The sequence below is a fragment of the Micromys minutus genome (assembly GCF_963924665.1).
Source record: "Micromys minutus genome assembly, chromosome: 1".
In the NCBI taxonomy this organism is placed as follows: Eukaryota; Metazoa; Chordata; class Mammalia; order Rodentia; family Muridae; genus Micromys; species Micromys minutus.
Genome location: NC_137969.1, coordinates 50,363,921 through 50,378,768, shown reverse-complemented (window position 1 = coordinate 50,378,768; position 14,848 = coordinate 50,363,921). Strand labels below are relative to the sequence as shown.

Sequence of the window (14,848 nt, the reverse complement as noted above, 5' to 3'; positions counted from 1 at the left end):
TTCTAGATCACCTAAAGGACAGTACTTAAGTCCTGTCCTTCTGGGATGGACTTGGGAATCAAGGTTCTTTAGATCCTACATAATTTAAAAATAATCTGAAATCATTTAAGGCAGATCTGCCTTTGCTTGCAGTTGGTGCCCAGGATGGACTGTAGAGATACGCGCTCTATTATGGGTGGCTTAACAGCAAGTGCTAACCACTGTACTGTACCATTGCAGCCCCAATCTAGTCCATCTTGATGATTTCAATTTTCACCTTAGCTTTAATGATTATCTCCATTTTGTGGATGAGACAATTTCTAGTAAGAGAAAGAAGCAAGTTACATAATACAGAATTTCTGTTAGCACCAGTTCAGTGTCCCTTCCACTTGCTCACACTTGTGTTCTGTATGCCATGTTTGAAGCCCTTTATCTATGAAAACAGCACTAATATTCTCATGTGAAGTGCGGTGCTGCCATTGGGAAGCTTGGAGTTAGGTGAGAGATCTGGGCCTTATTGCTGGTCTATCTACTTTGACATTTTCTGTGAGATTTTTATTATTATGCTCACAATTAATCTTACAATGACTGGTTTCAGTTTTAGGAAGAAATAATGGCATTTATACTCCCCAAATAAGTTGTTCTTTAGAAAAGAACTTTTTTCTTATTCTTCATGTCCTGGTTCAATCAGTTTCTCTTTAAAATCTTGCCTGTTTCCAGAAACTTCAAACTATACCAATCTAACAGCTTCTTTATCTATAGGAACTCACAACCCTTTAACATGAAGATCCGTTTAGTAAATACTTTTTAAATTTGTTGCCACTATTTGCGGCACAATTATTTAGGTGTTCCTTCAAAGCAGAAGAATGACAAATATAGCCACTAAGAATATAGAGATGATGAGTCTGTTGGAATTGTGTTTTTAAATAAACCTTTATTTATGGTATATGCAATAAGCTTTATTTAAGTTTGGCAGTAGTTTACTGACTCTGTCAGATTATCTCAAAACTAAGTTTTCATAAATTGCTTTTGGGTGAGGTCTTACATCTTCATCATTTCTTTTATTAAAGAAAAAGATGGAATCTATGCAGAGATAAAAACATAAGTGATAATATAAATGCTTCATTATGCATACTCTTTTCAAAAAGTTTTGTTGTTGTTCAAATTATTTGTCTTGATGTTTCCAAATCTACTTTATCTGTTTGGGGGCTTTTGACTTTGCTATAATGCACTTGGGGAATAGGAGTAGTTGAGGGAAGCAAACCCTTTGCTAAGAAAGAGTATCTTTGAGAGAAAAATATATCCAAGACCAGATGCTTGCATTTGACTTGAAAAGGCAAATTACCTTTCAAGGGTTGTGGTTCCATTGAGTGGGACATTTTCAGACATGTATCTATAGAAATGTAGCTGCTTTTTTTTCCTTTTGAGTGAGTGATTTTACTAATTTTGTGTCCTGGTTATTCTTGCATCCCCTTGAGAGACTGCTAAGAAAATAACATGAGGGCATCTTATCTTTGAAATAGATATCACATAGATGGTAGCCATGAGAAAATGATATTCTATACTGCTCTACAAAGAACAAGTGAAGCTCTAATTCCATGTTTAACAATGAATGACAAAATCTACTTCTGCCTAAGGATGGAAAGTCTAAAATTAATTTCTCATTTTTCTTTAAATGAGCAAGCATTGTATTGAAGAATGAGAAACTTGCAGACGTTGATAGAAATTAAGTGAATTTTGTACTTTTCAAGTCATTTGTATTGATATCCTCTTTTCCCATTATCTCTAATCATGTATTCTGATAAAAGATAAGCTGGCTATTTATACAGCATTTATTCATCAAGACCATGCAGGGCACCTGGGTGGAACAAAGGCTAGTTTACTGTCTGCAGCACAATTTATGTTGTGGGAATGTGAAGAGAATCCTCACTTACTTGTTGACATTAAGATGGATTAGCATTAGAAGAGCTGGAGTAGAAAGGGCTTTAAAAGATTACACACTGTGATGTTCATGTTGAGTTCTGAAATGCATACAATTACCACTCATCAATTAAAATGAAAGAAAGCTTAAAAGGAGAGATGAGAGAATTTTGTATTGACAACGCTTGGGTGGTGACCCAGTGGCACTGGCACTTATGAGGCCTCTCTACTGCACTCAGCATTTTCAGAGTGCTTCTCAGTCACATTTGTCACTCTTCACTTCTACCACAGGAAACTAATTGATAGGGATTTAGAACAAGTGCCATGCTGAGAGTCAGCCATTCACTTCCTACTGAAGCTCATTAGTCTCTGACCATTTCTACCTTGGACTAAAAAAGTACCTGTTTGTTTTTAAAAAAGACATCTTTGAGCACCCTTAAAAACTCATTGCTTATACTTTCACTTTAGCACTTTCTGAATCAACTTTCCAATCAAAACTTTCTGAATCAACTTTTCTAATATTTTAGCTTGAGTTTTAACGGTTACCTTTATTTAGATTGTAGCCACAGGGATTTGGTTATTTGATTCCTTTCAAGTCATCCAGAAATTTCAGGAAAAACAGCATATTTTTAAGCTAGAGAGCCTCAGTTTATGTCTTTGCCTGTGGTCAAGATTTGTATTGAGGAAAGGGATGAAGAGATTTTTATTTCAGTTTTTAAGTGCTGCGTTTTATCCATAAAATTTTATGTAGACCTTATTGTTTGGAACAAAAGAAATGTGAGCATTTAATTATATCAGGGAAAGTGGATATATAGTAGAAAATTAGTTGCTTCTCTTTACTTTTGCAAGTGTAACAAAAACAACAACAAAAACTTTAATAATCAGAAGCTAAAATGTCTTTTGTTTTGCTTTTTTTTTTTGTTTGTTTTTGTTTTTTTAAAACAGGGTTTCTCCATGTAACAACTTTGGCTGTCCTGGAACTTGCTTTGTAGGCCGGAACTCATAGAGATCATCATGCCTCTACCTCCTAAGTGCTGGGATTAAAGGCCTGTGCCACTGTGCCTGGCCATCTTTTACCTATTGAATGTGTTTTGCATATCCCTCCCACAGGACATTTGTTTAGTCAATGGGGACATAATATTGAATAGGAAATTCAAGGTCTCTCACATGGTTTACAGTTTAACAGGTGGGTGGTCCTTAAGAGCTTCAATGCAAACAAAATCAGCATTTAGAAATGGAGACTGATGAGGATACATTTAGAAGAAACCTCTTTCAAAGTTAGAAGGAACATTAAAGTGACCCTAGCCAAAGGAAAGACCGTGGCATGGAAATAGGGAGTCTGGAAAGTAAGAACCTAAAGATCTAAAGCATTAGATGAAGAAGTAAGTCACACTAAGGACCAGGAATGCAAAGACCCAAATGCTGATGTGCAGAGTGTGGAACAGAGGAGTAGCAGATGAGCCAGAGACAGGCTCATCCATGGAGTTCATTGTTTAAAGCCAAAGTTTAGAATTTGAGTCTGAGTTGGTAGAAAACTACCAGAGGGATTGAGCTTGAGGCACACTATCCTTATTTACATTTTACAAAAGGTAATTTTCAACATTGTGTTGACTGGATTGTAAAAGTTAGAAGTGGAGAAAGGGGATATAGAGAAATCTTGAATGAGCTGTTTAGTAGTCTGACACAGCTTAATGGTATTTAGTGGCAAATTGAAGTCATAGTATAATTTAATGTTTTTTTAATACTTACTTTATGTGTATGTGTGATCTGCAGATATATATGTGTACATGTCCACATACCTCATTCCTGTGGAGGTCAGAAGGAGGTGCCAGATACACTGAAACTGGAGATCTAGGCAGTATGGAGTAAGCTGTGTGATGTAGTTGCTAGAGACTAAATTTGGGCTCTTTTCAGGATCAGTAAGAAGTCTGAACTACAGTGCTATTTCTTCAGCACCCCCACTGTATTCTCTGAAACAAAGCTAATAATACTCATGGACATACTGAAGGTAGCATAGAAGAAGATGATGCATACAATGTTGTGGCTGGCCATTGACTCCAGAATGAATCAAAAACAAAGCCCATGTGTAGACTGTGAAATCAGGAAGGCACAGGATCCTCTTTCAACTAAGTGGTCTTGGAAGAATCAAACATGAAATTTTCTGTAAGGCATGGAATGGGCAACACTGTTGTTGAGATGAGGAAGAATGGAATGAACAGGTGAGGAGTCTCAAAACAAACAAAGCCAATTTGAGGTGTTAGAAATCAACAAGGAGATACTATATACAGGAACTGAACATAATACATGTGTGTATCCCTGCCCATTGTAAAGTCATGGGTCTTAGTGAAAACTTCTCATCTGTAGTAAGAGAAGCAGAAGCCTGTAGACTGTCCATAACAGTCTATGGTTCAAAGGTGAGATGAAAGAAGCGAGCTGTATGGACCAACAGAAGAAACCAACCTGGCACTTTTAGTCTCTCAGAATCTCTGAGTACCTCCATGGCCTTTCTCTGCAAATTTGTTTCATTTTGTATGATCCTTTCTATACATGTTAAAGTTACCTTTGGATGTCATTCACTTAAAACAAACAATCTTTTCTATTATATCCTGATTTTTTTGCTAGAAAGCAGAGCACTGGTGAACATGTTCAGCATCTTACGTTTCTTCCTAGTAATGACTGTGTGTGACTGTGAGTTCAGGAGTCTTCTTATCAACCACCATGGACACACTTGGTTTCCGATAGCAGAGGTTACACTGTCTAAATCATTTTGTCTGCTTTTTTGTTTTCTTTGTTTTTTTTTTTTTTGTTTTTTTGTTTTTTGTTTTTTTTTTTTTTAAAATTTAGTAATAGATGAATATTGCTGTTCTAAGACCTTCAATAGATGGCCTGGATAGAATGACAGTCTGTCACGTGACTGGACTGACTCACTGACAGCCAGCTGATTCCTGCTAATCCTTTGACTTTATGGTGGCCTTCCCACTTTCTAGGAGAGTTTTATGTATCAGAAAACACACTGAAAAACTTATGGCCTTTCCGTTTTTACAAAACCAGAAAGGTAGCTGTACCTTACAGGGTAGATATGTCTATTCATCTCCACAAGCATTTATCATAAATAGCTTTTAGCCACAGGGCAGGGGTGTTCTGACTCCGTGTTCTGCTGGGCTCTAAGAGATGTGCTGAGGTGTTTAACACACCTACCTATTCCTAATTTGTACTCTGCATCCAAATGCAATGCTAATGAGGATTACTCCACTGGTTACTGTTCCCATGTTGGTTCAGTTCTTTGCCTTTTCACCTGTGGTAATCATCTCCACTGAACCTACCCTCCATGGCATAAGCCCAAACCTAGACATATCCTCTTTGGTTCGATACTAGACAATTTTCCTCTTTGCTATCGACCAATAAGAAGTGCATTTTTGTGTATCACCCTTCCAATGAGTTCAGTTTGTCAGTGAGAGTTGTTTGGTTAATGAAAGTCTAGTATTAAGCATACGTACACCATGCAGAAGGAGGATGCCAGTGAATGCAGTGGGACCACATTTCCTGCATGTTGTTTAGCAGCTGCTTTCTAAGGGCACCTTCATTGTTATGCTTTGTTTGTTGACAATATGAATCTGGGATAGAGTGTTTGCTGTCTTTTTCTCAAAATACTAATGCCACACTTCCTGGAATTTGTCCTCTGGAACTTTTAATTACTCACATCATTTTATTTTCTTAAGAATTACACTTACATGTTCAAAGACTTCATCTGCATTAACAGCTATTTCTATCCCCCCACCCAAACATTGCAAAGTTTAATCCTATATTATCAGTAATAATGTGCTTGAAGCTAACAACATTTATAATTTAAATATTTTACATACTCCTTTCTTTTATTTTTTAATTTGGCTCAGGAAGAGAAAATGATTTAGAGGCTGTTGGTGAGGAAGATGGTTTCTGGGCTTTATAGCACTAATCACCCCTTTCATCTTGGATTGAAATCTGAGGAAGGAGTTAGACATGTTGCTACCTTTGGTATTTCCTGTCCTGGTTAATGGCATGACAATTTAGCTGATACTCAGACAGAAAGCTGAGAGCAATTGCATATTCTTTGCAACCTCATTACATCCAAGCCCACATCAAGGCTCCTACAGTCCCGCCCTTTATATCATTATCATCACATCTCTTTTAGTTCTTTTGCTGTTACTCAGTGTAGGCAGCAACGGTCATTTGTTACCCCATCCTTTTTGTTAGTCACCTTACTAGGTCTTCACACCAACTAGACTGGCCCTGCTGAAATGATTTTTTTCATGTTGTTGTTAGATATGTCTTGAAAATAGATCCTATTACAGACCATGGTTCCATCCACAGTAATTTCACTATTTCCTGTGACCTGGAAGATTAATCTGACTGTGTGTCACACTGTCTTAGTGTCTATGGCTCTATGACTCACATCTGATGCTTTGCTTGTGTCTTTACATTGCTTCCATTTCTCTGGGATGTCAGCAGACCAGTGGCATCACCAGGCCCAGGTATGCTGCACTGCAAACCAAAGCCTCCCACCACCTCCCTCATGAAACTCTCCACAGATGCCAATTGCCCTTGAGATGGATGAGACATGAAAACATGCATTTCTTCCTGAATTTTGTGAAGTGAAAACAGCAATTCTGCTTAATATTTATACCCATACCTACACGCACGCACACACACACACAATGTGATTTTTCTGGGAATAAGCATTTTGATTTAATGCTCCATAGATGAAGTCTTCATTTTTGTTCTGCCAAGCTAATCATCCCTAGTTAATTTATTTGAGCTTAACTTTATTAAAAATGATAAATTTGCCACAATATTTTGTATTATCCTTAATTATTTGCTCATTATAACATTAACATTAATTGTTATAAAATGTTAAAACAATTTATTCACAAAAAAATCACTTTAGACTACATTTAAATAGAGTAAATTTGCCAAGTATGAACCATTTTTCGGTACCCACTTCAGGACCATAAAAGAGAGGGGGGGGGCGGGAGGGAATGAGGGGGGAGGGAGGGAGAGAAAGGGAGGGAGGGAGGGGGAGAGGAAGAGATGGGGAATTAGACTAAAAAGAGTGGCATTTTCAGAGTGAAAGATGACAAGAAAAAGCATGAGACCCATAAATATATCAATAAAGCACAAACACAAAAGCAGAGAATTTTCACAGGAAACACACTGCTTTCCTGGAGAGATCACTGTATTTGTTAGACCTCCTCTGTTGTTTCATTTATAGACTAACCAACATAGTATGCATTCCACAGTGAGTACAGTGACTACATCGAACACCAAGTTTTACAAGGCCTTGTGTTAGCATGAGCAGTGTTTTGTGAAACTACTGTAGTTGTAGGAGTGTACATAGGAGTAAGTCAATCACATGAACACAGAGATGTGTGCTAAGCTCATCCCCACCAGTCCATAACAATATTCTCTGAATCTGGTACCCCAGGCCCCGAAACATTTCAAGAAACATAATCTCCTCTAGGACCGTCTCAGTCTCTCTGAGAGTCTAAGAGCTAGATCTGTAGACAAACACAGGGAGTGTCTCATAGAAGAGTACTACTAAACTGATTCTTATGAAGCATAAATTATTGAGAACAATGCCAACTATCTACTTAACGTGTTTTAAACTTTGAGGTCATTGGGATGGCTCATCAGGTAAAATACCTGTACACACCTAAAGACCAGCTCTATCCCTGACACCCATGTTGGGAGTAGAAACTGACTCCATGAAATTTTCATCTGTCTTCAGAATGTGTGCTGTGGCATGTACACACAACACTCATGTATACACATGCATATAACAGTAATAAAATAAAATGTTTTTACATAGCATACAAAATACTGTGTCTGAAATAGTAAATCTAGTTAATAAGTATATCTTCTCATAATGTTATTTTCATGGCTATATGTTTATTGTTAGCATTTTACAAGATAACTTATGCATTATTACTAATATGTTGTAGAATAGATCTTTTGAATTCTTACTACTACTAATTGATATACTGTATTATTTGGCCTCCATCTTGCTAACACTTCTTCTCCCATTCTGCTCTGGTAGCCAACCCATTTGCTTCACTCCTATATGATCAAATTTTTAAGATTTCACATATGAATAAGATAACATTATCTTTTTGCGGTTCTTTTATTGGCTTATTTCACTTAGTATAGTATAGTTCAGGATGTCTGTATTATCAAAATAATAGATTTTTATCTTTTATATGGTTAAATAGTATTCATTTACATATGTGTGTATGCATATCCAATTTTATATCTATGTGTGGATGTCTCTGTTACCTGGTTCTTAGCTATTTCCAATAATATTGTAGTGGAAATTGAAGTACAGAATTTTCTTCCGTTTCATTTTATTTTTTAAGAAGTATGAATTACTAGATCATTCTGTGGTTCTATTTCTAGATGTCACATTGTTTTCCATTGTAATTGAACTGGTTTACTTTTCCATCAGTGATTTATCACTTTTAATTTCTGTGAACCCCTTTTCAGAACTTGTTATCTGTTGTACTTTGATCAGTTGCTTTTCTAATTGGGTTTGTATATTTGTCAGTACATTTCCAAAGTCATTAGGGGTATTAACTTTTTTTCTATTTACCTGTTGGTTCATTCATTCTTTGTCTTCTTTTGAGAAAGCGGGTTGCATACAGTGTTCTCATCTGTAATCTCAGCACTTTGGAGACTAAGATAGAATGTTAATTAGTAAGTCTCACACAAGTCTGGGCTGCACAGGAAAGAGTGATTCTATCTGAAACAAATTTGTGCATATGAGTTCCTGGCTCCTTTTCTAACTGAATTACTTGGTTTTATGATACTGATGTGCTTGAATTTCTTACATATTTTAAACATTGTCTATGTATTATGAAATGAGTTATTTTCATATAAGAAGAGTTTGTATTGGTCAGTTTTAGATTTTACTGATAACATTTTAGTAGTCCTAACTTAGTAGGAACAAAGTGATTGGAAGCATTTATGGGTAAGAGGAGCCTTCCATGTGTCTCTTTGCTTGCTGGGGAGACATGTGTGTAAACAGACTGAATGTCCCAACTGTGTGCAAAGCAAATACTCATTACTGCAATGTGTATCCAAATTTCTTTCTGATTTCTCTCTTTGTAGAGTGCTTTGGTCAGGAACAGTATGTTATTTTATGTGTCAGACTCTTTACTTCTATTTTCTGTCAGTTTTTTTTTTCTTTCCTAATGAGCATGCTTAAAATATAGTCTATTGTCTTTGCATTGTATATTAAGGAAGCTCTATTTTGCTTCCTGAATCTCATCAAACACTACCAAATTCATTTGATACATCTGTTTTTAAGGAACTGCTGCTTGCTGTATCTCTCTTTATGGGACTCTGTTATTTGGGCCATTGCCCTTTGTCTGCCCATTTCATGTATATTTTTGCATCAAATTGGTACTGTAGGATATTAAGAGCACTTTTGATTTGAATCCATTTCTTAGAGTAATTTCTTATTTGTGGATAAACTTAGACTGCTCAAGGACTGAAATATAGGTACTTTCTTTTTAAATAATTTCAAGCTCTATATTTTCTTAAATGCAGCATGTTGTATTAGTTACTTACGGCTGCAATGCTAAGATGTCATGATCACAGCAGTCTAGAGGAGAAAGTTCCTATTCAAGTTTGTGGTTGCAGAGGGAGAGAAAAAGAGAGAGAGACAGAAACAGAGGGACAGACAGACACAGGAGAGAGAGAGAGAGAGAGACAGAGAGAGAGACAGAGAGAGAGAGAGAGAGAGAGAGAGAGAGAGAGAGAGAGAGAGAGAGAGAGAGAGAGAGAGAGAGATCCATCCATAATGGTGGCTGAGACATGAAAGCAAGTAGCTGGAGCAGGAAGCTGAGAGAGATTATAGCTTGTGAAACTGAGAACAACCTGGAAATAGGGTGAGGCTATATACTCTCAAAGTCCAAATCTGCGATATAATTAACATTTTGGGCAGCATCCTTTTTTGTTCTCATGGAGATAGACCTCTGAGTTCCAAGTTGTCTAGCAGTATTTTAGTCATCTATCAACTCAGTGGTCATAAAAACTGCCTAGTTTAGCCAATAGAATGCCTAGATAAATTTTTCTCCAAAGGTATCTCCCTAGGGAAGAAAATTGCCCCCAGTTGAGAGATATGTCTATATATAAAAACATGTGAAAGTAAATGACACATTATAAAATGTGTTGACCACCAAACCAAAAATATTTCCGATAATGAGAGTAAACACAGAACTGTTGTATGGAAATGCAGTATTCTGAGAGATTGTTTCAGGTCAGCTCTCAAATATATAGAAATCCATACCATTTTGTCACTAATACCTAAAGTGAAACTGAGGCTCAGAGAGACAATATAGCTTTCTTAAAGTCATGTAGCTCCTAAATGTCATATAGAGTTAATAATTCAAGCCTAATCTCTTTTCAATAAAAATTCAGTGGAATATATAATTACATGGTGTTTATTACATGGTAGGTTTGTATGATATACATATATAATATAAATATAATTATATATTATATACATGATAGATATTCATAATATAATATATTACATCATAGTTATCTAAAATTTTTAAAGTAGCAAATAATCTTATAAATATAAAATTATTTTAATATAGTATTTTTATTAATTTTTTGAAAATTTTATACATGTATACATACAATGTAATTTGATTGTATTTGTACTCTATTCCTTCTTTTAACTTCTCCAGAATCCCCTCATTACACTCCCTGCTAATTTCCATTTTTGTTGTTATCTTTGTTAATAACCCATTGCATTTAATTAATTCTGCCCAAGTGTGGGCTAATTCACTAGAGAATGGTCAATCTGCAAGGTAACACACTCCTAAAGAAAACTGGTTATCCTACTTGAGTAGCGATCAACTGTCAATAGCCTGGGTCATAGGCTCCTGACCATCCCCTCCTCCCTACTGAAAGGCTGATTAGACTGATATTATTTAAGTCCTGTGTAACAACCATAGGTGCAATGAGTTCATGAGTGCCATTGGTCTTGCTGTCTAGAAGAAACTGTTTCACCCTGGTCCTCTTGGCTTCTGGATCTAATAGTCATTTCGCCCCCTCTTCCAAACAGCCTGGAGGAAAGTGATGTGGTAGAGATGTTTACTTTATAGTTAATAATTTCAGAGAAAATTATTCTCTGCACATTTAATGCCTTATGAGCTTCTATGTTACTACTCCCACTGCACAAATAAAAGCTTTACTGAAAAGGACTGAAACTGCACTAATCTATAGATATGGAGGGAGATGTGCATTTATAGAGCAAATTGATGCTGTGTCCATTAAGAAAAAAATAGTAGATTCACATCTGTGACCTGTGCTTACCTAAGCCCAGGTTCTTGACAGATTGATAATACCGGGCATGTATTTTCCTTCCATGGAATGGCTACTAAATCCAACTGGGACATGGTTCGTTACCCTCTAAAATTCTAGCTCCTGTTGAATCCATGTGCTAATTTGCCAAGCTGGTCACTCACTCTTGTAGCGTTCATATCTCAGCACTACTGTTCGTGACTTTCCCAGCAGTGTGGTACTATGACAGTTAGCCTCGAAAAAGTCTTCCTGGTTAATACCAACTTAGTTTCACCATGTTTTGTCACAAAGTGATTATTAACTCTCAACAACACTGTCTTACTTTCAAGTTTTGTTGGTCAATAGCCTGTATTGCTGTGAGGGGGTCTTAACTTCCTGATCAACATCTTGAATGGAGGTATACAAAATTTCTAAATAAGTTTTTAATATACTTTATAGGTTATTTTAGATTTTATTTGAACAAAAACGGTTATCTTAAATGCAAAGCAAAGGGTATATATCATTGCCTTTCTGTGCAATGAACTCTTCTGGGTAGTCTGCCAAAAAGATCTTCAACATCTCTTCTTTAATCTACACTTCTCTTTGTATGTAGCACAACTTTTGCAATTCTTAAAAGTGGAGATTATACAAAGAAACAAAGGATTCCTTTTTAAGAAATTTGAATAACATTCAATAAGATCGAGCAAAGATTCATTTTTTTTGATTCATTTGTGTGTGTGTGTGTGTGTGTGTGTGTACGTTAGTGTGAGTGTATTCAATAATAAACCTTATGTGTTCATATTGCATAATTCCATAGTAGAATATAAAACTCAGGAAACTTCAATTTTTAATTGATTTTTCCCTTATTACAGAAAATCATTGGGAAGACTTTTGTGGATGCTTTATTTCGTTGAGGCAAATTTTCTGTAATGTAGAAACTACAGATCAAATTTTGCATAATCATCTTATGTAAATTATGTTTTATTTAAGATAATAATAGGTATTTTTACATGATTTTTTTGACTTCTACAAGGATTAATTAACAATATATATTGATTCAGATTTGAAAATATAATAATGATTAAGTGAAATTTGGTTTTTTTTTGCAAAATTGGCTTTTGATTTCTTAATTTACATATGTAATACATTGAGAAATACTAAAAAAGATGTTTTAGAAGACCCTATATATGTTCAGATAATTACAAATATTTACTAAATGGGTCCTGGTTAGAAGTTAAGTGCCCTGATATGCTGATTGAAAGCTGTGTTTAAATTCTGAGGAGCTTCAAAAGCCACTAAAATTCTGACCCCTCAAATCCTGAGACTGTAGGCACTGACTCCAGCACAATCTCTAGAAGATTTTGAGAATGGTTCTTATTTTTTTCTTCCTTTCTAAGTCAGTGAAGTAAAGTCTGTATATCAGACTAATTCAAAATGGCTAAGTTACCCTTAGCTTAAATATTAGCTACTTAATGTTTTCCAATCCCTTAGTCCTAAGAGTTATTATTAATAAATTTGTCTATTAATCTTTCAAGGGGAAACTTTATTTTATTCAAGGTTTGTTGGGATGCCTTGTCTTACATTGCTGTGCCTTGTTAACAGTCCCCATTGCCTTTCTCTCAGGTCTTAATTTTTACTTCTCCCTTCTCACAGATTTCTTACCTTTCTATGGCCCTTTCAGAAATTTCTAGAGTTTGGGAAAATAAAAACAAGTCATTATTGCATATTTCTTTCATTCATTGTTTTTCAAAGTTAAATGAATTTCTTATTGGCTCACAGTATCAAACAATACATCAGAACATGTAGAAAATTAGTAACTTTTTAACTTTCAAAAATTGTTTTTCAGTGAAATGGCTTCTAGGTTATAGGAATGTGGTTATTAATGGGACAGTTGGTGTATACTATTGGGTTTCCCATGTTGCTGTAAATAATTCCAGAGTTAGAGATACTGAAGATTCCTTCTACTTTATGAAGTTGTCCTAGAAAAATTTCATGGTAGACAATTAGAGAGCTGGAAAAAGCTGAGATTTGTTGGTGGTATGAATGAAGGTCAGAAGACAATAGTTGTTGCTGACTGCATTTTTATATGCACCTAAGTTCTCAGACAAGTGTTGATATATGTTAGCAAATCAAGAATCCTGATTCTCAAGAGGCATGGTTATCTTTAAAATAGATATATCATCAAACAGTTTATTCCACAGCCAAGATAATTGTGTATATCATTCCTACTTAGGGGTTTAGTGATACTCTACAAACATATTTGGTGCACCTTACAAAGAATCTTTTATAAGACTTAAATGTGAAGCTACTTTATGTTGCATGAGTAAATAATGATAAAATGTGTGCATTCTGTTTGTGCTCTCTGAATGGTTCTTCATTCTTACAAACTTCCCACTTAGAGATTCTACTGTAGATTTCAGGGGTGAGGTACTAAGATTTCAGGGGTCAGGTACTGAGATTTGGCTTACTACATACTATGGGAGAATGAAAATAGGTTTTAATATTGTATGATTTACTCACCTAAGTGTATCTGAAAAATTTAAGGTCCAAGAGATTCTGAAGTCATGGAAATCACCAAATTCAGATGACTTAAAAGTAACTATAAAATTTACAATTCTTTTTTAAATTAGGAAGTAATTTATTGCTAGATTTATGGACAATTCTTGAGATTTTTTAATTTTTATTTTACAAAACATCTTTTTTCCTTTTAAATTGCATATTATGTATTTATATTTCAAATGTTGTCCTCTTTCCCAGTTTCCCTGTCCCCCATCCATCTCCCCTTGCTTCTATGAGAATACATCCCTTCCTACCCACTCCCACCTCACCATCCTGGCATTCCCCTACACTGGGGATATGAGCCTTCACAGGACCAAGGACTTCTCCTCCTATTGATGCCAGACAATGTCATCCTCTGCTACATTTGCAGCTGGGGCCATTGGTTCCTCCACGTGTACTCTTTGGTTGGTGGTTTAGTCCCTGGGAGCTCTTTAACTATTCCCTCAGAAATAGAATCGATTACTGTGAATGGCTAAGAAACTTAAAGCAATCAACCATTTTATAAATTTTGATGATTGAATAGGTCATACATTTACATATGAAACAATTAATCGAAGGTTGATTTCACATTTCACATCAGCATTTCATGCTGATGTGATTACTGACTGGCACAGATATGCAATTTTTTCTGATACATATGAGAGGAGAATATGTCAGAAATGGTAAGCATCCCAGTGCTGAATTTGCAGAGTGAGCCCAGTCAACTGCTGTAACCCATTGCTACCTCTGACATAAGACCATGCTCTATTTTCTCTCTTGTTCCACCTCTAAAATCATTGTGAAACTACACCAAAACACAAAATTCTAGGAAACATACTTATGAGAACAAGGTGCTTTTTAAGAATATGTTTTATTTTTGAGATTATAATAATAATTATAATTTTACCTTTTATTTCAAGCCCTTTCATATACCCCTTCTTGTTTTATTTAAAATCCATGGTCTCTTTTTTTCATAAGTTATCTTATACATATATGTATATACAGTTATGTTCCTGACCACAACATGCTGAGTCTGAATGATGTTACTCACACATATATTTTTAGGTCTACGCATTTGGTGTTG

The 14,848-nt window shown here is 35.5% G+C and overlaps 1 protein-coding gene across 2 annotated transcripts in view; it reads left to right on the top strand.

The window, feature by feature from the left end:
- CCDC85A (coiled-coil domain containing 85A) overlaps positions 1-14,848 on the top strand; it is a 222,439-nt gene that overhangs the window by 194,970 nt on the left and 12,621 nt on the right. The gene's annotated exons all lie outside the window — the stretch shown is intronic.